At 41.9% G+C, this 22,565-nt stretch overlaps 1 long non-coding RNA gene across 1 annotated transcript; it reads left to right on the top strand.

Annotated features, from left to right (window-relative positions):
• Positions 1–13,958: 13,958 nt before the first annotated feature.
• On the top strand, positions 13,959–19,831 carry LOC122140370. The gene is made up of 5 exons (XR_006157019.1): positions 13,959–14,253; positions 14,852–15,035; positions 18,945–18,991; positions 19,078–19,213; positions 19,364–19,831. It is a non-coding gene; the product is annotated as an uncharacterized LOC122140370 (long non-coding RNA).
• Positions 19,832–22,565: the final 2,734 nt, after the last annotated feature.

Here is a 22,565-nt window from a genome sequence, read left to right as displayed (position 1 = left end):
CTTAATAACAGCCAGTTTGAAGGTTTTGGGGACATATCCTAATAACAATGAGGAATTAATAATAATCAGAAGAGGATCTATGACTTCTGGAAGCACCTCTTTTAGGAAAGAATGACAAAAAAAAAAAAGGTTTGCCGTGAGAATGTCAAACCCTTAAAGTCCAAACTTTGATAGTGTACACAAACAGTTGAACGCATAGCCTTTCAAAAGTATACTTTATTTGATAGCATGCGCAAACATAGGCCTTCATCGATTATTTCACTCTCAATGTTATGAGTGCTAAAAAATTTTTTTTTGTACTTCTTTAGACTAGAGATGGATCTCCTTATATCCTCACACAAACGCTTGTCAATATATTGTTGTTGCAGTAGTTTATTGTTGTTCGGTCTTGTCCATTTCTTTCTTAGCCCATTTAAACCCACCAGCAACTATAGTTGCCACAGTTCAAAGTTGTCATTTTCCTTTTGTAAGTATTTTCTAGATGTTATCCATGTTTTATTTCTCAATGGCATGCAAGCAAACAACCAAATAAAGGATTTCACGAAAGAAAGAAAAAAAAAAGTTATTCACTTCCTTCCTGTCACATGAGGTTGTCATTTTCCTACCCCTACTTCCAGTTAGCATAGCGAAGGCAAACCCTCCCAAAGAAATGTAATTTTCATGTTACTAATTAGTTTTTTGTTGAAACACACACACACACACACAAAAACAGACACACAACAACAAAAACATATATATATATATATATATATATATATATATATATATATAGCAATCATCATGAAGGTCTCTACAATCATCCAAACAAAACATATCTTACAGGAGATTTATAGATTTTGTATACTTAGTCAAAAGTCCAAGCGGCAACTAGTTTTTGACTTGTAAGTACATATCATGGGGAAATGGGGTATGCAGTGTTAATAGGTTAATAAATCAAGGTTATCGGTCTTGTTTAGTGCTTTTCGCTTTCATAATATCCCACCTAAAACATAACTTAATCCCTTAACTGACGTCTCTACTGTACAGTAGACCTTAATTTGATAGGAAATAAATCTGTCAAAAGGAGGAGATGTGAAAGCAGTCTTTCCCTAGCTCTTCTGTCCCACTTCTGTGTCTGCTTTCGCCATGGGTGGGGGGGGGGGGGTTTCCTGTTTTCAAGTGACAGCAGCAGTTTACAAACTTCCATCAGTCACACAAAAGGAAGAATGGAAAGATAAAGAGCTAATGCATGGGATTAATTGCTGTATATTAACTTTTCCTCCTTTCATGACATTATGTCTTGTAAGGGGCAAAATATTGAGGCTCCTTTATCCAGTTTAGATGTGTTTAATTCTAATTGGTCAAGGACCCTAATTCTTTGTATGACTTGTAGATTATGATTCCATTGTAATGTTGAAATTTGGACAGTGAGTTTACATTTACATTGGTAACACTTTACAGTAAGGTTCCATTAGTTAATGTTAGTTAATGTATTAACTAACATGAACAAAAAAACAACAATAAAATTATTAAATAATCTAAATACCATTTAAAAAAAAAACATAATAAAACACATATTTCAACTTAAATCTCATCCAAATCAACAGCGTATTAACTAATGTTAACAAGCACAACTTTTTAATTTAATAATGCATTAGTTAATGTTGGCATTAACATTAACTAAGATTAATAAATGCTGTAGAACTACTGCTCATTCTTAGTTCATGTTAACTAAAGTAGTTAACTAATGTTAACTAATGAACCTTATTGTAAAGTGTTACCTTTACATTATTATATGAAATTACCTACAACAGTCAGCCATTGAATACTATGGGCCTAAAAAATGCATAATTTTCTTTCAGGTATACCTTTTTTATTATATAGATTCTATTTATTTTTATTTATTTATTGTCATTTAACTAACACCTCTAAGAATGAAAATACCTGCATGTTCAATAATAAGTAAATAAATAAACAAACAATCATGGGTGTAGCCTATACATGATAATTATTTAAATAATCATATGTTTTAAAAAGAATATCATTAATTTCATGAATATCAAGGACTTTTGTCAGGGTTAATTCATTTGACCTAATCAATATGTGCCTATTCATAAAATATGTGATATTTTACATATTTACATCACAAAGTATAGTATGCAAATATGTTTATGTAAATTTATAAAACTACTTGTACCTTGACTGCAGTACTCCTTGTAGACTACTTATACTTATACTTGAACTGCTTACGTAAGAGAAAGTTCACCCAAAAATGGAAATTGTGTCATTATTTAGTCACCCTCAAGTTGCAAACCTATGAGATTCTTTCTTCAGTTCACAAAAAAAAAAAAATATCATAATCATAATAACCAAAACCAAAATTTTTTTTTTTTTCACGTATACTTTTTTATAATTATTATTATATAGATGTAATATTTTCTCCATTCTATTTATTTTTATTTATTTTCATTTAACTTTTTGATAGACAATACCCTGTTGGGGCAACTTAATGGCTGCACTTTGCTCTGCACTATGTTTCACTACTTTAAGACAAATGGATTTGTTGTGTTTTCATATTCAAGAGATTATAAGCTTTTTGGGGGGTTTGCATTGAATGTTCCTAGACTTTTATGTATAATAAATATGTTTATGAATAAAGATTGATCTGTTGAAAGCAGTTATTTTGAGTTAGATGCCAAATGCTCTCCTCCTATTCAAATTTAACTTTGAAGGGGTGCATACAACATATTTGCCCACTGGCAACTATAGTTGCTGCGAATTCAATTACGATTTTCAAAAAAGAAAAAAAAAAAAAAAAAACCTGGGGAAAATAAACGCAGAACATGTTCACATAGGACACTATTAACATAACTATATGCATGAAACCATTCAGAAAAAAATTGGGCACAAATGGGTTAACTGTGAAACAACAACCAAGGGCAAGTGTGCAACCTTGTGGACAGACTGATACAGAAAAAAAAAAGTAGGATGCATGTTTGAACTGCGTGTACAGAGTTGGTGCGTTCTATTCTGAAGGTTTTACCCTCCAGTGAGGGGGCTTTGATGGAATGAAGGACTTGATGGACTAAAAACTGTTCCTTGGAATGCACTTCTGTGCCATTTTGCCGAGACCATCATCACACATTAAACCTGTACAAAAATGTATGGGCGTGAGTATCCATCAGTTGTACCCTTTGAAATCCTTCATTCTGGAGGCCCTTTCAATTGGCCCTCGAAACGTGATTTCTCTCCTGCCACGGTGGACGTCTGTGCAAGCCACTGCTGTCATGATTCATACATGCTGATCTCATAATAGCTATTCATTTATTTATTTCTCTTCTTTTATCATCTCAGCCTTTTACAGGCTCAGTTTAGTGTGAAGACATAGTAACTGTCTCTCTATCCCACTGTCTACTATCAGAAATATGGTACCCAGGTGGCACAATGGAACAATTTAGGGTTTATAGGACCCTTTGATCAACTTGACATGGTGGCTATTAACTGCGGCCAAAGTGAAACCTGATAACCCAACTCTCTCTGTAGTGTTTGAAAGGCAGCTCTGTGGAGTCCACAACAGAGGTAGTTTGTTCTTGTCACTTAGGGAAAACTAAAACGGAGGTTTGTTTGTGCCGTGTTTGAGATGTGTGCTGAATAGCTGATGAGTCCAATCAACTGATCATGTTGCTGTTTTCTTCTTAACACACTGTGGAAATCAGGGAGAACGGATATTACTCTGTGCAGTAAAATTCACTTTATTAAAGTTTCACTTTTCATTCATGAAGACGCCATGAAGAAATGTGCCAAAAACGTGTCTCTTGGCAAAAAATAAAGACTTTTTAAGATGAAAATGAAATTACCGTTATAACCACGAGATGGCAGCAGAGGATCACTCACTGGCTGCAGCTGCCATTTCAGCTCCCTAGTTTTTTTGTTTTTGTTTTTTGTTTTTTTTTTCACGTCTTTTGATTTATTATAAAATAAATGTATAATAAATGTAGTATTTTATTACACTGAAGGATAAAGTATAACAAGTGCAGGAAGTCACAAAGTAATTTGTCATTTAAAAAAAAATTAAAAATAAGGCTATATATATATATATATATATATACACACACATATACATTTATAGTTATACCTATATATACATATATATATATATATATATATATATAAAATACCAAAAACTATGGTATTTGTAATACAAATGTGCTTATAGGCTACAATTGGTAATAAAAACGCCAAAAAAAAAAAAAAAAAAAAAAAAAACACATGGTTAGCCTACTATTTACTATAGTAATACCATTGCTAATTTTCATAAGGGATTGTGTATAATAAAATAAAATTAATGTCTTAATAGATTATGACATAACAATATATCAGGGAGTGAGATTTATTTGATTGTGATGCAAAGGGAGGTTACTGTAAGCCCCATCAGATCTGGGTTGCTGTGCAGGGGGACAGGACTAATGTAGTGTAGCCCATCTGGATGACAGTGATTTCACCAAGTACAACATGTTCCTGGATCAACATCCTTGTTGATCCTGGAACAACATTCCAATCAACCAATCGGAATTGAGGGATAACTTTTCAGGAAATATCTGTTTTAGGCTTATAATCAGGGTTAGGTGCTTCTACAACCTTGTTAATCAGCTATCATTTCACACTGATTTTAGGAATAAATTATGGTTAGGGTTAGGTTTAGGGGTAGGGTTTGGGTTATGTCTATATTTTTGGACAGTAATGTTGATCCAGGATCAACAAAAGATGTTGATCCAGGAACATGTCTTACTTGGCAAAATCACGGCGACCAGCCTATCTGTGCTACCCACTCAGTGCTACTACCTCCGGTAGCCCGTCTGCTTATCAGTCATATACATCCTCAGGGGTTTTTTTTTTTCTTTTTTTTTCACTTATTAGAGGTTCAGAATGCTACACAGCAACTTTTCAGCACTGCACCAAGCAAAAATCAGTCGAAATCATCACAAAAAGTAAAGATCAAGCGTCTGTCTCCGCGCATTAATTTGAATGGTTTGTATTCCCCCACGGCATAAACGGTTATGACGTTTTTGTGGGCATTCCTAAGCAATTCCGAACAAATCAATGTGAAAGTAACATATTAGTCAATTTATGCAAATGTTATTGTTAAATTCTGGTAAACAGTAATTTTGTCATAATGTAAGATAAATTCTTATCTTAAAGTGTTTGTTTTTGGGGGTTGAAAACCATGTAAAATGATTGTTTTATTGAATCACTGGCTTATTTAAATTGGTCAGGGGTTTTTTACGTGGATTTCTTTGGATGTTCCTTTGATGGCGAGCCACCCAGCTTGAATCCGAAGGAAGAAGGGGACAAAAGTTAAGAAGATTTACAAAATTTTACTTTTCTATTCAAGAGGAAAGGATTTCTGGATACACTGTGGCCAGTGAATTACTGCTGCTTCGTTGGAGTTGAGATAAGTGATTGAGAATCTGAACTGAACTTTTATCTGATATCAGAACTGTTTTTGACAAATTTGAACTGAACTGTGATCTACTTCCAAATGATGATTCTTTAAGGAATATTTATTTTTTGTACAGTGAATGTGGGTAGCATACCTGAAAATAAGAGTTTAATTCATTGTGTGGGTAACTAAGTGTATACCACCAAAGATTTAATTGAGTACTCAAAACCATACCGTTTAATTTTCATTTAAATTTTATATTGAAATTTGGTGTTTATTTGTTAATAAACATTTATTTATTTGTTTATTTAAACATTTATTTAAACATTTGTTTATTCTCTATATTATTATTTTTTTAAAGGCCCACTACATACTTTTGGGTAAAAATTTAATTAAAAGTAATACATGTTTGTGAGTTTCCAGTGATCACCCCTCTCTACAGAGTCGCTCCTATATTTTCTGATTCGCAGTTAGTACATAGTGAATACAAACAGTGGTGTCATTGATATTATGAGTGATGCTTATCCCAAAAATACACTTAACTAAGCAAGGCGTGCACTCGGTGCTACACTCAGCTCTGAGTAGTTGGCCCGTAAGAGGGGTGTGTAACAATGATGGAAAAAGGCTGTCAGAACAATTGTGGTCAGTGTCACCCCAGTGACAGATAAGACTGTCAGGACAATTCCCATGGTATCGTACAAAGACAGAAACTCCACAACCTTTGGGATGCACCTTGTTCTTTCAGTGTTTGACCAGAACCTCTCAGGACATCTCATACACTCTGTTTTTTTAGGCTGCATTAATTAGGTAAACTGGAACCGGGAACACTTCCCTTAACACCCAATGTACTTGCTACATTGTTAGAAGAATGGCATCTATGCTAATATTAGTCTGTTTCTCTCTTATTCCGAGGTCACCATAGCCACCAGATCCAGTCTGTATCCAGATCAGAGGGTCACTGCAGTCACCCGGATCCAGCAGGATTCCAGCCCAGATGGTGGATCTGCACCTAGAGAGGACCACTACAGCCCCGAAAGACAGCGGAGACCAGGACAACTAGATGAGCCACAGAGACAGATCCCCTGTAAAGACCTTCTCTCAGACGACCACCGGGACAGGACCACATGAAACAGATGATTCTTCTGCACAGTCTGACTTTGCTGCAACCTGGAATTGAACTGCTGGTTTCGTCTGGCCAGAGGAGAACTGGCCCCCCGACTGAGCCTGGTTTCGCCTAAGGTTTTTTCTCCATTCTGTCACCGATGGAGTTTTGGTTCCTTGCCGCTGTCGCCTCTGGCTTGCTTAGTTGGGGACACTTCATTTAAAGTGATAACGCTGACTTGATTGCAGATGATTGCACAGATACTATTTAAACTAAACTGAGGTGAAAGACATCACTGAATTCAATGATGAACTGCCTTTAACTGTCATTTTGTATTATTGACACACTGTTTTCCTAATTAATGTTGTTCAGTTGCTTTGACACAATCTTTTTTGTTTAAAGCGCTATATAAATAAAGGTGACTTGATTCTGTAAAGTCTAAAGTGCACAGTCCTTTGCACTTTGGAATTTTCGATGAAGGTTGCTAGTCCTGTGGCAGCGTGCACCCAAAAATTTCTTACCAAACATATTTTATAAACGGTTCACTGGGTTGCTTCACAGGGCTCAGCTGGGCAAGAAAACTACCAAGACCCTGAATATCAGCCCGGTGCAGGGCAAAGCCAATAGTATCAGTGTAACTGGTGTTAAAAATTCATTTATTTAATCAAACTTGTTTTGTTCACTTCCTTCTGTAGTTGTATTTTTTTTCCTTCCTCAAATTTATTTATTAATGTTTTAGTTTTTCCTATGTTTTGTAATAAGAATGGATTAATGAACTTCACAAAATTTTGTTCCTGAATTATTGTTTGCAAGTTAAAAGTATATAACATTAAAGTTGTGAAACTTTTCTTTGGGAGTTTGTCTGGGAAGGGAATGATATCAGTGGAACACATCCAGGGTTTCCCTGTGTAACACGTGATAGCCTAAGTCTACCTGTGTGCGAGGCTGATGAGTGCATGTACTATTCGGTTCTCCCTGTGAATGACTCTGTGTGCCAGAGAGGGAGAAGCTGTCACATATTGATTCACTGATTATTTCTACTTATTACAGATTGAGTAAAAGAAAGTGCTGAATCTCATCAACGAGTGGTCGTGTGGTCTCTGTGTGTGTGAGGGTGACTAGTCCACACATGCTACATAAATTTGGTGCTGTGACCCGGATGCGTCAGATCTGCAGCAGCCAATGGCTGGGGTTTGACAACGCTGAATCACAACGCTTCTGAAATCATGGAACAAAGACTCTTCATCGTTGACATTTTGGTGGTGGTGTATGGACATGGAACTGAACTAAGTAACTGAACTCTCGCTTTACTCACACATTGGACTTTACACTTCATGCATATTGAACGTTTTCTGCATTTAGAAGTGTACGATAAAAGTGAAGTAAATTTTTCTTGTGTACACTTCTAAATGCAGAAAACATTCAATATCAACAATCTACCGTTCGTGACATGGCTGAAGGGGGGTGGAACAAAGAATGTTTGATGCCACACATTGGCAGGGGCCATGGATTTTTTGGGGCCAATGCCAAAGTTGGTTGTGACAATGTTATGCAGCAGCTGCGCAACTTCATTGGCGAGCTTGGAAACTAGATTGGTGATTAATTTGTTTCACAGTTGTTAACCAATCAGAATTCTGCATTACCTGATTCTTCTCCATTGTTTGAGCAGCAACCATCTGGGGCCATACCACTGTCTACAAGCCTCGATCTGTCCAAGTTAAATCTGATAGTCAAAGCTGACATTAGAAAACCACAAATGTTCAGGGGGGATGGTAGCAACAAATGTTCCATCCTGTGGATTGAACAGATGGAGGTGTATTTGTCTAAAAAAGGTTGCAGCAAAGCAGACAGTGTGGAAAGAGAACCATCTCTTTGGCCGGGCAAAGAGCATTGTCAAGGTTAAGCTGAAAAGTAGCCCGGTTGCTGTACTCTGTCCTGAAGTTGTCTATGAGGTACTGCGGCACTAATTTAGCAAGAGCCCTGGCTCAGGCCAGCCATTGGCTGACTTTTTTGCGACGCAGCCAAAGAAAAGTGAGAGCCCTGTTGATTATTGGGTCAGGTTGAATGAGGCAGCCGAGCTAGCAGATGCTCACCTGAAAAGATACGGTGGCAAGATGGAAAACATGAGCTCAGAGGTCGCAATGATGTTTATCAGAAACTGCCCTAATTCTGACCTTTCCAGTGTCTTTAGGTGTAAGCCCATAAGCAAATGGTCAGCTGAGGAAGTCCAGGAGGCCATCGATGAGTATGAGAGGGACTGTAAGTCCTGGAAACCAGTCCCACCTGTGCCTAAGGTTGTAATAAATCAGGCTGTTGATACAGAGAAAGCAGATGGAACTCAACTAGCTGTAGGAAGCGAAACTGTGGGTGCAACCTCACCAGTATACATCAAAGGTGTTCACACTAAACAAATGAAGTCAATGAGTCGAGCACTTCAGAGCGGGTGCTGAAAATGTTAGACAGGATGTTAGAAAGGAGTGCACAACCTTACCAGTTTCAGAAACAAAGCCTCGAATGTCACCGTGATTTTGAGCTTCTCTGTGTGCAGTGTGCGGAGACCGATTCCATCCCAGGGGGACGCCAGCGCTTGTCAAGGGGGGGTGCGAGCATCAGTTAATTCAGAGACATTCCCTTGATGATTTATGAATATGAGTTAGCAAATCTTTAGCCATCCACTAGGGGGCAATCTGACTCCCACTGCTAGTCAACCGTTAGAGCAGAATTGGAGTATCAGTCATCAAGATGTGTTTTCTAAACATAAGTTAGATTGAGGTAAAGCCAAAGAGTTTGTCCACAGGATTCACCTGTCAGATCATCGCCTGCATTCCCCCTGCTCAATATCAGAAAATGAAAAAGTGCTCTCTGAGATGGAAGAGCAAGAGATTATCCGCAAGTCTTGCAGTGAGTGGGCAACCCCATTGGTCCTGGTATGGAAGAAAAGTTGTGATCTTTGCATTTGTGTTGATTACCGCTGGCTTAATGCCTGGACCATCAAGGATGCTCACCCCTGTTGATTACCGCTGACTTAATTACCTCACCAAGCAGACTGCTTGGCGGCCTTGGGTGGAAATGCAGTCTTTAGCGCAATGGATCTTACCTCTGCCTTTTATAACATTGCGATGGTGGAGGAGGACAAAAAGCTTACAGCCTTCACAACACCGATGGGTCTCTTTGAGTTTAATCGCTTACCGCAAGGGCTCTGCAATAGCCCTGCTATCTTTATGCACCTATGGATGAACATCTTCGGTGATCAAAATTTCTTGATGATCTACTTGTGTACGCCTCAGATGATGTTGAGGCCATTAAGAGGCTTGAGATGGTGTTCAGTAGGCTCAGAGAGCATGAGCTAAAATTTGCCCCCAAAAAGTGTCATTTCCTTGACATGTGTCATGCCCTGTGTGGTTTTTAGGGCACGTCAATGACAGTTCAGGGGTAGCGACTGACCCAGATAAGGTCAGCACTATTGGAGCAGTGACAGAGTCTGATTTGATGATGGAGAATAGGATAACCCAATTAATTAAATTAAATTGTGGGATGCCTCCAGGTTTTCATCCAAAATGTCTTAAATTGTGTTGCGAAGATGAACAAAGCTTTTACGGGTTTGGAACGACATGGGGGTAAGTGATTAATGACAAAATTTTCATTTTGGGGTGGAGTATCCATCTGAGCAATCTTTTTCTATTGTTCTTTGGGGAAAATACAAATTCAAGACTCTACTGCCTTTAAATATGCATTTTAAGTGTATTTTATCAGTGATGTGCTGTATAGGGACATTCCAGTTTAGGGATTTTTAGAAAATGTACTTGAAAATGTAAAGTGAATACTATGAAAGCTTTCATAGATGTCAGTGGAACATTTTGATATTTAAAAATCGTATAATTTTTGCACTTTGTAACTTTGCAAAAAGTTACAATAAATTATTTTTATATGCAACTTCCAAAAATAAATAAACAAACTACCATGGGGATATCAAACACTCCCAGCGTGTCAGCCACCACTATTGAGACAGATGAACGAGCGTCACCGATAACGACAGGTACCATTGGTGTCCCGCTGCATTTTGCTCCCAACACTCTCTCCTTCTGCCCCATAACCAGAGCTAAAGCAGCACTCAGTGTTGTGCCCTCAGCTAGGCATGTGTCAGCTACCAGGTACCCCAGAGTAATGTTTGGAAGCAGGACAGGGTCCCAATTAATCTCCTCCACTGTAAAGATCATAGTTCTGAGCCAGCGAAATGAACGAAGGCCAACACTGAAAGACAATGTAAAAATGTAAAGTTTGTTAATTTGATAAATAACTGAATGACTATATAGCAGGAAAACAAACTTTATTTGTATGTGATAATCCTAATATGTTGAAATATATACAATATATTATTATTTTAGGCTGAGTAGAAAATCAGGGTAAGGCTGTACTGAACTACAGTTAACAAAAACCATTAGAGAAAGATCTTTTTGAGTAAAAGCATGATAAGGCTCTGGTGCTTCAACATGAACTGGAAACAGACCACCAATTATCACACCTCCCTCTTTATAGAGACCTTCTGAAATAAATCTGCCCTGCAGATTGCAGAAGAGGCATGCACCAACAACACTGACCATCTCTACAATAAATCCAACCACCCACAACCAAATAATCAATCCCATCAGTTTACACAGAGAGAGAGAGAGAGCAGTAGACTGAATGCAGACTGAGTGCTGTGAGTGTAGACTCACACTTTCCCAGCAAAGAAAGAAGGGTTGGATAATAACTACCCCTTTGTAGACTTTAATTTGCGTGGGGCAAAAGTACATGCAAGAAGAAAACAAGTGAGTGTGGGAGAATTGTAGAAAGCTCTGCTGGATAGCACAAAAACAAAGAAAAACTACTTTAATGTTATTTTGTCATATTATTCACTAGCAAGCACAGAGCAAAAAATAAATAAAATAAAAAATAAAAAAAACCTCAGCAAGCATCAAAGCTATAAAAATGTTGAAAGATCACTTTATTTTCAAGTCAGGGCAGGCCCAACACAAGGTGAAGTGCTCCTAGTCACTTGCCACACATTGTGCAATTAACTCTGCCCTCTTCTGGCAAATAAAAATATTTCCCTTAGCGTTTCCATTTATCTCAAGGACAGTTGCTCAGCTAGTGCGCTTCAAAATATAACTATAGACCATGGGTATTGGAATGCTTTTTTAATATCTGCTTTTTCTGCTATTTAAAATGCCTGTTTTTATTTTCATTTTATGTTAATTCATAGAATCCACAAAATGCATTTAGTAGCCAGATGGTCTGGACCATGCCAATGAGACCTGATCCATGGATCACAAAATAATAATAGTAAAAACCAGGAGCAGCTCTCCATTAGGGCAACAGGACACCAAAGTGTGAAAGAGAGGGATTACATTCAACCACAGTGTTAAGCTAAATTTTACTGTTCTGACTGTTTGTTCTGCCTCTGGATGTATAGTCCATTCAGCTTCAAGTCACATTGTGGAGTACTGCCCCTTTTTTGGCAATTCACTTTGGCTGAGAATGGCCCATAGACTTCCATACAGGGTTTTTTTGTTGTTTTTTTTTTTGTTTGTTTTTGAACTGTAAGCACTGCAATGCAATCTCTATGAGTTCCGGGAGGGCTAGCACTAACATACTTTCATCATCGTACAGTACATAACCTTAACTTGTGCAGCGATTGGTGGGAACAAACATACCTCTCTTAATAATGAATATGTAGTCAGGACTAGTTTGTATGGGCTGAATAAAGCAAACTAGTATCTCTCCAGTAACGTTTTGATGGATGTGTAGGGGATCTACATAATTTTGTTTGGACAAGACTTTTATTTTGACTTTTGACACAGGCAACGGCATGTTGGGGAGGCGAGTAGCACCAGAGCTCTTTAGGCTGTGGATCTGAGCAGTGGTGAGCTGAAGAGCGTCTTTGGGTAATGTTATGATGCTAATGAGTTGTGTTTAAACCTGTGACCTATATTACAGTCGCACAGCATTGTATCTGAGTCTCCGGTTGTTTGATGACCATTGTTGAACGTGTCGGCATAGTTTTCTGCTATGTAGTGCAGTTATGCGGCAGTGTGGCAAAATTGTGTTTGTTTTGTGTCCAGTTTTGTTTTTGTTCAAACTAACTTAAATTGTGCTGGATACAGTTGGCTTAGTGTACTAGAAGAATTTGCTAAATCGTCGAGAGGTGCTGTGTATTGTTCGTCTTTGCAATCTGATCTCCATCAGCTGGGGATTGTAGCCTACTGCTTTTCATATTACTTGGAACTTGCACCTCCTCTTCTTCCGACCAAGTAATAGCTTCCTGCATAAGCTGGATGAAATGGCACGTCCTCCTCAGCTTTAACTCTCATCTTCATTTCACGCCATAGAGAATCATCTTTGAGGCTTAACACAAGCTGTTCATTTAATACTCCATCAGCATCAGGAACTCTAGACAGCTCACGGCTCTGAATGATACTCAGCTTCTCCTGCAAGTCATAAGCATAAGAGCAGATGGTTTCTCCAGGCATTTATTTGCTGTCATAAAACTCTTTCAGATGGTAAACAGCAAAGAGAATATGAAACCTCTTGCAAAGGAAAGCAAGATATAAACTCCACCTTTAAAAGATAGTGAAGGAAGATACATCTGCTATGTGTGTGGTAAGTATAGAAGAGTTTAATTAATCAAAATATAAATTATTCAAGTATAATCAATGTGAATATGGCTATTTATTTATACAATTATTATACTATTATAATCATGTGTATTTGCCTGAATGTATAGAAATCTATTTGAGAATGGAATGTACAGACATACGGTGAAGCATGTGATGGGGCTCTTACTTTCACAGAACATAAAATTAAAGGTCCCGTTCTTCGTGATCCCATGTTTCAAACTTTAGTTAGTGTGTAATGTTGTTGTTAGAGTATAAATAATATCTGTAAAATTATTTTATTTAACAGAAGTCGCCTACATCGAACGGCCAGTTTGGACTACATCCTTCTACTTCCTTCTTTAATGACGTCACTAAAACAGTTTTTTGACTAACCTCCGCCCACAGGAATACACAAAAAAGGGGGCGTGGTCTTGTCCTAATGGTTAGAGAGTCGGACTCCCAATCGAAGGGTTGTGAGTTCGAGTCTCGGGCCGGCAGGAATTGTGGGTGGGGGGAGTGAATGTACAGCGCTCTCTCCACCCTCAATACCACGACTTAGGTGCCCTTGAGCAAGGCACTGAACCCCAACTGCTCCCCGGGCGCCGCAGCATAAATGGCTGCCCACTGCTCCGGGTGTGTGGTCACAGTGTGTGTGTGTTCACTGCTCTGTGTGTGTGCACTTCGGATGGGTTAAATGCAGAGCACAAATTCTGAGTATGGGTCACCATACTTGGCTGAATGTCACGTCACTTTCACTTTCACTTTCACTTTCACTCCCACGGAGAAGAGGAAGAGTTGCATTTGTAGAGTGTGTTTGTCGCCATGTCGTCGAAACGCTGTTATTTTCATCCCGGAGTCCAATCACCTTTGTTTGGCCTTCCCAGGGACGCTGTACTTAGAGATCAATGGTTACAATTTATGTTTAACTCGGTTCCCGAAAATTATAATCCACACGTAAAACTATGTGCAGCACATTTTGCTAAGGACAGCTTCCTCAATCTCAATCAGTTTAATGCCGGATTCGCACAAAGATTATTTTGAAAGATGGAGCAGTTCCCTCTTTGTCTGGAGAAGGCGTTGTTTATGGACCACAACCGGTAAGTGTATTTCATTATTTAAGTTGGTGCGTTTAACAGATTCTGTAACTTATTACACAAAGGGCAACGCTGTTTAGCTTTGTTAACTAGATGGTAATTGAAACTAATCTGACAAAAAATTTTAAAAAGTGTAGTAATTCAACCGGACACCATTGATTGTTGGTGTTTGTAATGATCAGTTTAAATTATTTGTTGATTATATCTATTGTTTACTGTTTAACCACATGCTTGTTTAGCTGCAGCCACGCGAATCATTGTTCTATGTTTAGGCCTATGTAACGTTACCTACTGTAGTAAAGCCATGTTTGTTTCCTATTTATTGCGAAGCTATTATGCTACAGTAGTCATATATACGAAAATGTAACTGTGCTAAACAGTAACAAACAATAAATATCCACAGTTTTTTATGTAATAATCTATTGAAGAACCATGTTAGTAAATTTATTATAGAGAATGCATGCCTGTTTTTGTATTTTTTGCTTTGTTTCTGTTGTATTCTGATAAATGTCAATTAAATATGTCATTTCTGTTGAACATGGAAAATGTGTACATTGGTATTACTTCATAATTAAATACACATTTGAAATATTTGTTACAGAGTTCATCTCAGCAGGGACCACGTTCCCAAGAGCTCCCTGCAACATCTTCTGTACATGAAGCTGGATGTCAGACAGACTCTGCAAACACCGAAACATTGGCCATACAGATATCAGCAAAGATGCGATCAGTGGGCACACAACTTTCTGTTGGTACACTGAGGGATGTCCACATAAGAAGCAAAGGTATTAAGTCTAGACTGTCACGACACGCACACAGACAGGTAGATCCAAAAGCAGTATGTTTATTGGGGTGATCCAAATCTCATTATCAGCCAGGCAAAGGTCAAAATCCAGGTAATCCGTCCAAAACAAGAAACATAGACAACATCAGAAACACGAAAAACCAGGGAACCAGGAAAACGCAGGGTGACATTCAACAAGGACTCCGTAACAATGACAGAAACAACCAGGGTATTTAAAGACAGGTGCAAACAAGGTAAGTGGTGACAGCTGAATACAATGAACAGTGATGAGCAGCTAAGGCTAGTGGGAAATGAAGTTCTGACGAAGGTGACAATAAGGGGAAGTGAGACCTCTAGTGGCCACCCAGGGAGACACAGAACAGACACCGTGACACTACCCCCCCTCTAAGGAGCAGCTTCCAGATGCTCCTCAGAACACAATAAACACAAAACAAAGAGACCAGGAGGGAGGTGGACTGGTGGAGGCAGAACAGGGGGAGGGATGGCGGGCCAGGCCCGTGTAGGGGAACTGGGACCGGCAGCGATGGCTCCGCTGGTAGCCCAGGTGGCTTGGTCAGATCAGGGGGCCACGGTGGACCCGAAAGTTCAGGGGACCACGAGGGACCCGGCAGTTCAGGTGGCCACGGTGGACCCGAAAGTTCAGGGGACCACGAGGGGCCCAGGCAGTTCAGGTGGCCACGGTGGATCAGTCCATTCTCGTTGTGCAGACGGCCAGGGAGGAATTCGCCATTTGAGTGGCCCGAACGGAACCTGCCAATCGGGGAGCCAGTAAGGAGCAGGCTGTGGCGATGGCCAGGTCACGGCATTGAGAACGGCATCGGGAACGGCCTCAGACAAGGGCACCGCCTCGGGAACGGCCTCGGACACGGGTATCGCCTCCGGAACCATCTCGGGCCCCCGCACCGGCCTCCGGAACAGCATCGGGCACCGCCTCGGGAATGGCCTCAGGAACGGCCTCAGGAACGGCCTCAGGACCGGCCTCAGGAACGGCCTCAGGAACGGCCTCACGGGAACGGGCCTCGGGAACGGCCTCGGGAACGGCCTCGGGAACGGCCTCGGGCACGGCCTCGGGCTCGACTTCGGACACCGCCTCGGGAACGGCCTCGGCATCGGGCACCGCCTCGGCCTCGGGCACCGCCTCGGGAACGACCTCGGCCTCGGGCACCACCTCAGGAACAACCTCGGCCTGCGCATCAGCCACCGCCTCGGGAACGATCTCGGCCTGCGCATCGGGCACCGCCTCGGGCACGGCCTCGGCCTCCGGAACCAACTCGGGCACCGCCTCGATCTCTGGAACAACATCGGGCACCGCCTCGACCTGCGGAACGGCATCGGGCACCGCCTCCGCATCGGGAACGGCATCGGGCACCGCCTCGACCTCCAGAACGGCATCGGGCACCGCCCTGACCTCCAGAACGGCCTCAGTCTCGGGCATTACATCGGGAACCGTCTCTGGCACCGTCTCTGGCACCGCATCGGGCACCGCCTCGGCATCGGGCACTGTCTCGGCATCGGGCACCGTCTCGACCTCCGGAACAGCCTCAGTCTCGGGCATTACATCGGGAACCGTCTCTGGCACCGCCTCGACATCGGGCATCGGGCACCGCCTCTACATCGGGCACCGCCTCGACATCGGGCACCGCCTCGACATCGGGCACCGCCTCGGCCTCGGACATTGCATCGGGAACCGCCTTGGCCACCGCATCAGGCACCGCCTCGGGCACCGCCTCGGCATCGGGCACCGCCTCGGCATCGGACATTGCCTCGGGAACCACCTCGGCCACCACATCAGGCACCGCCTCGGCATCGGGCACCGCCTCGGGCACCGCCTCGGCATCGGGCACCGCCTCGGCAACGGGCACCGCCTCGGCATCGGACATTGCATCGGGAACCACCTCGGCCACCGCATCAGGCACCGCCTCGGCATCGGGCACCGCCTCGGACACCGCCTCGGCATCGGGCACCGCCTCGGCAACGGTCACCGCCTCGGCAACGGGCACTGCCTCGGCAACGGGCACCGCCTCGGACATTGCATCGGGAACCGCCTCGGCCACCGCATCAGGCACCGCCTCGGGCACCGCCTCGGCATCGGGCACCGCCTCGGCATCGGACATTGCATCGGGAACCACCTCGGCCACCGCATCAGGAACCGCCTCGGCATCAGGCACCGCCTCGGCATCAGGCCCCGCCTCGGCATCGGGCACTGCCTCGGGCACCGCCTCGGCATCGGGCACAGCCTCGGGCACCGCCTCGGCCTCCAGAACCACCTCGAGCCCCGCCTCGGGAACCTCGGGCACGTCCACCTGGACGACAGCGGCCTGCTCGGGAACGTCCTCCTGGACGGCAGCGGCCCGCTCGGGAACGTCCTCCTGGACGGCAGCGGCCCGCTCGGGAACGTCCTCCTGGACGGCAGCGGCCCCGCTCGGGAACGTCCTCCTGGACGGCAGCGGCCCGCTCGGGAACGTCCTCCTGGACGGCAGCGGCCCGCTCGGGAACGTCCTCCTGGACGGCAGCGGCCTGCTCGGGAACGTCCTCCGGGCTTTGAGGAACGGCTGACGCCTGTCTCCTCCTCCTGCGGCCTCTATGATGACGTGCCGGTGGCTCCTTGACGGAAGACTCAGGCGTTGAGTCAACCATCTTGTCTGCAAACACAGGTGTAGATTCGACCATCCTGTGCAGTGGTGCTGGACTGACGGTCATCTCGTGCTGTAGTGCTGGGCTGGCGGCCATCTTGTGCTGTGGCGCTGGGCTGGCGGCCCTCTTGTGCTGTGGTGCTGAACTGGTGGCCATCTTGGGCATTGGCGCTGGCTCAGCGGCCGTGATGTAAACACTCCTGGGACACTCTGGGATCTGGCACATCCTGGAAAAGTAGCTTAATACTGTCTCCGTGGCCATCTTGGGCTGTGGCGCAGGGCTGGCGGCCATCTTGTGCTGTGGCGCTGGGCTGGCGGCCATCCTGTGCTGTGGCGCTGGGCTGGCGGCCATCTTGTGCTGTGGCGCTGGGCTGGCGGCCATCTTGTCTGGAGACTCAAGTGTGGTTGATGTATCCCACTGAGCCCGATGGCACAGGTAACGGGTAAACCCCCAAAAGTCTAGGATCTCCAGCCCCTTCATCTCCCATTGAGGCAAAGGGTCATCCAGACAATTGTTAAAAAAATCCTTCAGTGCTGCATCATTATAACCCAACCCGACCGCCATGGTCCAAAACAATTGCGCCAGGCCACCCACCTCACTCCCCCTTTGACGAAGGGTGGTTAAGTTCCGGAATCTCCCCCTCCGTTCCTCCATGGTGACTGGGGAACAGATTCGAAATCCCACACCGCTGGATCTAGGCATGACGGAGTCCTTCTGTCACGACACGCACACAGACAGGTAGATCCAAAAGCAGTATGTTTATTGGGGTGATCCAAATCTCATTATCAGCCAGGCAAAGGTCAAAATCCAGGTAATCCGTCCAAAACAAGAAACATAGACAACATCAGAAACACGAAAAAACCAGGGAACCAGGAAAACGCAGGGTGACATTCAACAAGGACTCCGTAACAATGACAGAAACAACCAGGGTATTTAAAGACAGGTGCAAACAAGGTAAGTGGTGACAGCTGAATACAATGAACAGTGATGAGCAGCTAAGGCTAGTGGGAAATGAAGTTCTGACGAAGGTGACAATAAGGGGAAGTGAGACCTCTAGTGGCCACCCAGGGAGACACAGAACAGACACCGTGACATAGACATGAAATATCAGTAGTGGCACATATTTGTTTGTATTATGTTTTTATATAGAGAAATTATATGTAATTGCATGAAAGACTGTTTTGATTAATAATATATAATTATTAAATTTAAGTCATTATTTAATTATTAAAATATTTTTTGCCTTGCCTTGTAGGCATTCAGGCAACAGTTTCCAGTCTTTTATATAGGAATGTTGTGCAGGTAATATTGTTTATGGCATCAAAATAACGTGAAGTTATATTTATTACGGTCTACTAATGATTTGACTTATTCTTCAATGATTGCAGGTTGTATCTCGCAGCCATGTACTACAATGAGAATGCCCAGCGTCCACAGGCAACAACAACACAAGGAGAGGCTGTTTTCAAAATCACTTTTCCGAAGTCAAAACAAGGGGAATGCACAGCCAAGACCCAACATTTAGTAAGTTAGAAAATTTTATTTCAAAAAATTAAGACAACAAAATTATTCAATACAAAAGATTTATAGCAAAATGTAACAACACAAATATAACGTGCACAATATATATTTTTAGTCAGTACTTCCACAAGCAGTTTTACATTTGTCTTTCAGACTATGTCGATGACCTGATGAGTCTTCTACTACACAAAGTCATTGTGGACCCAACACCATATGTAGAAGAACTACATCAGATCACCATTCCACCTCCCCTGTCATCAGAGTTTGAAAAACCCTGCAAGAAAGATGTCATTGCCCCCCATGTGTCTCGGTTTAGTCAAGGGGTGGCCGAAATCCAACGTACTGTACAGCTGGATCAGGAAACTGCTGGTGTATCCGGCGAACAACACAAGACGGGATGACGACCCTCACATGTCGTCCTAAGTAGCACCAGCTGACAAAGCTGCGATATGCCGCAAAACAGAAACGCCTATGGCATTGAACCATAAAGACAAAGTAAACAAATGGTTCATTAACATCATGTGTACATATGTTTGTAAAAAATACATTGTTTTAAACATTTAATTTTTTTTATTCTTATATAACTAAAGTTATACATTGTTTAATTTTATTATATTTAATAAAAACATACTCTTCTTCAGTTCTTCACCTCACTCATCTGTAGTCAGCTTTGTAAATATTATTTATGTTTTGTAAGGTATATGGGTTTAAGCAGTTTGCTTCAAAGCCCGGGTGATGAACCATGCATGTAGGAGGGTCTGCAATCTGCATCATTCGTCGACAAACCTATACATTGATGTGAGGCATTAATAATTTAATGTGCAGTCACGTAACATTCAACTTTTAATAAACAAATTATTGTAATGCATGGCAACGATTTCTTTTACGCAACATGGCAGCTTTTAAGGCTATATTCATGGTGAAAAAGTGTATTTATATAAAGTTGTTTGGATGAAAACAATTTCAAAAGAACTATACACAACAAAAAAACTCGTTACGTATTTCTGAAGGAGGGACTTCATAGAAAAAGGAAGTCATCAGCTCGTTTTTATGACAGTGGAAACAGCAGTATACAGATAAGTAAATTGTGTGAAAAATACTGTGTTTTTTTACACGCAGAACATGAACACATGTTATATTGCACACTGTAAACACAATCAAAGCTTCAAAAAAACACGAAAACCGGGACCTTTAAGGCCTGACTCTTGTGATCCCATAACAAATATGAATGAAATTTATTGAACACATCTAGAGAAAGAACTGTATAAAAGAGAGTACAGAAAAAGATTCTGGAGATTGCTATGCAGAGTTTTTCTCGGCTGTATTTTCTCGGAAGAATAAAGTCTCTCTTCTGGCATCAAAACCCCAAGACTCTGAGAATGATTCCTCACAGCAGTGGCAGAAGCCACCACATACAGGTGCTGGTCATATAATTAGAATATCATCAAAAAGTTGATTTATTTCACTAATTACATTCAAATAGTGAAACTTGTATATTATATTTATTCATTACACACAGACTGATATATTTCAAATGTTTATTTCTTTTAAATTTGATGATTATAACTGACAACTAAGGAAAATCCCAAATTCAGTATCTCAGAAAATTAGAATATTACTTAATCCCAATACAAAGAAAGGATTTTTAGAAATCTTGGCCAACTGAAAAGTATGAACATGAAAAGTATGAGCATGTACAGCCCTCAATACTTAGTTGGGGCTCCTTTTGCCTGAATTACTGCAGCAATGCGGCGTGACATGGAGTCGATCAGTCTATGGGACTGCTCAGGTGTTATGAGAGCCCAGGTTGCTCTGATAGTGGCCTTCAGCTCTTCTGCATTCTTGGGTCTGGCATATCGCATTTTCCTCTTCACAATAGGTCAGGCGAGTTTGCTGGCCAATTAAGAACAGGGATACCATGGTCCTTAAACCAGGTACTGGTAGCTTTGGCACTGTGTGCAGGTACCAAGTCCTGTTGAAAAATTAAATCTGCATCTCCATAAAGTTGGTCAGCAGCAGAAAGCATGAAGTGCTCTAAAACTTCCTGGTATATGGCTGCGTTGACCTTGGACCTCAGAAAACACAGTAGATGACATGGCACCCCAAACCATCACTGACTGTGGAAACTTTACACTGGACCTCAAGCAACATGGATTGTGTGCCTCTCTGGGACTCTGGGACCCTGATTTCCAAAGGAAATGCAAAATTTACTTTAATCAGAGAACATAACTTTGGACAACTCAGCAGCAGTCCAGTCCTTTTTGAAGCGAGACGCTTCTGACGCTGTCTGTTGTTCAAGAGTGGCTTGACACAAAGAATGCGATAGCTGAAACCCATGTCTTGCATACGTCTGTGCGTAGTGGTTCTTGAAGCACTGACTCCAGCTGCAGTCCGCTCTTTGTGAATCTCTCCCACATTTTTGAATGGGTTTTGTTTCACAATCCTCTCCAGGGTGCGGTTATCCCTATTGCTTGTACACTTTTTTCTACCACATCTTTTCCTTCCATTCGCCTCTCTATTAATGTGCTTGGACACAGAGCTCTGTGAACAGCCAGTCTCTTTTGCAATGACCTTTTGTGGCTTGCCCTCCTTGTGCAAGGTATCAATGGTCGTCTTTTGGACAACTGTCAAGTCAGGAGTCTTCCACATGATTGTGTAGCCTACAGAACTAGACTGAGAGACCATTTAAAGGCCTTTGCAGGTGTTTTGAGTTAATTAGCTGATTAGACTGTGGCACCAGGTGTCTTCAATATTGAACCTTTTCACAATATTCAAATTTTCTAAGATACTGAATTTGGGATTTTCCTTAGTTGTCAGTTATAATCATTAAAATTAAAAGAAATAAACATTTGAAATATATCAGTCTGTGTGTAATGAATGAATATAATATACAAGTTTCACTTTTTGAATGGAATTAGTGAAATCAACTTTTTGATGATATTCTAATTATATGACCAGCACCTGTATTGGCGCTCAACATGGGGTTGGAAAGGAGCAGAGGTTGGAGGACCACTTTGGGCTGGCTTGACGAACAACACTAATAGTGGCCACTAAACAATAAGGTAGGCAGTTATAAATAAATGCATGCAAAAAATCTGTTTACTGCCTAGAGGGCCTGGAAGGATGGCAGTAGATGTTAAGAAGATATACATTGCATGCAATGGTCTGTGTTTATTGTTGAGTGGGCCTTGATAATCATCAACAGACGTTAAGCAGATAAAGTATAAGGAAGCGCGCAAAGTCCTGTGGATACTGCTCTGTAAAAGTGGCAAGGAAAGTACAGAGCTCTGAACAGACAGACAAAATTTCCTGCATGGTACTGCTTTTTAACTGTGTTAAGGAAGTGTATCAGTGA

Source organism: Cyprinus carpio, chromosome B18, assembly GCF_018340385.1.
Source record: "Cyprinus carpio isolate SPL01 chromosome B18, ASM1834038v1, whole genome shotgun sequence".
NCBI lineage: Eukaryota > Metazoa > Chordata > Actinopteri > Cypriniformes > Cyprinidae > Cyprinus > Cyprinus carpio.
Note: the sequence above shows the minus strand (reverse complement) of the source record. Positions and strands in the feature narration are given on the sequence as shown.